The sequence below is a fragment of the Chrysochloris asiatica genome, unplaced genomic scaffold (assembly GCF_000296735.1).
Source record: "Chrysochloris asiatica unplaced genomic scaffold, ChrAsi1.0 scaffold00013, whole genome shotgun sequence".
NCBI classification, from domain to species: domain Eukaryota; kingdom Metazoa; phylum Chordata; class Mammalia; order Afrosoricida; family Chrysochloridae; genus Chrysochloris; species Chrysochloris asiatica.
This window is the reverse complement of record NW_006408531.1, coordinates 8132007-8133421: the sequence shown is the minus strand read 5'-3', so window position 1 is coordinate 8133421 and position 1415 is coordinate 8132007.

Sequence of the window (1415 nt, the reverse complement as noted above, 5' to 3'; positions counted from 1 at the left end):
GTATGGTGAAAGAACACAACCTTGTTGTACACCTTTCACATTATGCAGAATGAAATTAGTCAATCAAAAAAGGACATATATTGTTGAGATCAATGAAACATTTAAGAAAATACTTTCTTAATAAAACATTGATGGAGGAGTGAAATCATTCATGAGCTAGAGGGTAAACACGTGTCAGCATCAGTGAAAGGATAGGCAATATAAAATAAGAGGGAACTTAGTATAGGAAAGATTAAGGTAGCGGGAAGCACAGGGAAGAATGCAAAAGTTAAAGGGTTTAGAGCTAAATACTGTTAACTGATGATATATGGAGAGGATTACACTCATTGTAATGAAGTAAAGAATATGATTTATGGAATGTAAAACTGATGATATTCTCTGTAAACCTTCACTCAATTCACAGTTAAAATATTTACAAATAAAAAAAAATAGGAGAAAAAAAATCTTATATTGTTAGTAACTATTGGATCCCTTTTAAGGAGCTACAGTAGTGTAGTGGTTAGGAATCGGGCTGCTGATCCCATGGTCAGCAATTTGAAACTACCAGCTGTTCTGCAGGAGAAAGATGAGGTCTTCTGCTCCAGTAAAGATGTACAGCCTTGGAAACCTTGTATAGGATCACTATGAGTCAGAACCGACTCCACAGCACATAACAACAACAACAACTGAATCCCTTTTATTAAAGAGGAAATGGATACAAATGAACTTAACTTGCCTAATATCCTAAGGCTAGTAACCTTCCAAAAAGGAAGTAGAATTCCTGACTTTGGTCAATATTTTCTTCTACCATCATGTACTCCAAATTGCTGAGTATACACATGGCAGTTTAAACAACACATAGGAAATTACTTCTTTTAAAATAACCAACAGAATACATTGAAAACAATTCACAGAGCAGTAAAAGACTGGCAAATTCTCCAAAACATGTTGTTTACATACGTTAAAGCTTGGTGAGTTAATTTTCCATTAAACCTAAAAGAACTCTGCTCACCTATTTTTGGTCATTATTCATTTAAACAAAAATTTACTGAAATATTCATCAGGAAAAAAATATATCTGCAGAATATAGGAAAATATATAGATAACAGTAGTGCATCTGGACTTGCATGCTGGGTTACTGTAAGTGAAAGGTAACAATAAAATTATACCAAGGAGAAATAGACAAGTTGCTATAGACATAAATAAATGGAACAGATTTCCTTTTGAAAAAAAAAAAAAAAAAAAAAAACTTTCATTCAAAAAGATTACTACAGGTGGCGAGACGGTGCTCGTGAGTAGGGGCTCTGGGATCGGGAAAGGGAAGCTCGAGAATTGAGCCTCCCAAGTGGGAATTCACAGTCACACGGCCCTCGTAAAGCTTAGTGCGCCAGAGGCTTAGACCCGTTTCATTGAGAAATCACTGTGCAAGGAATTAC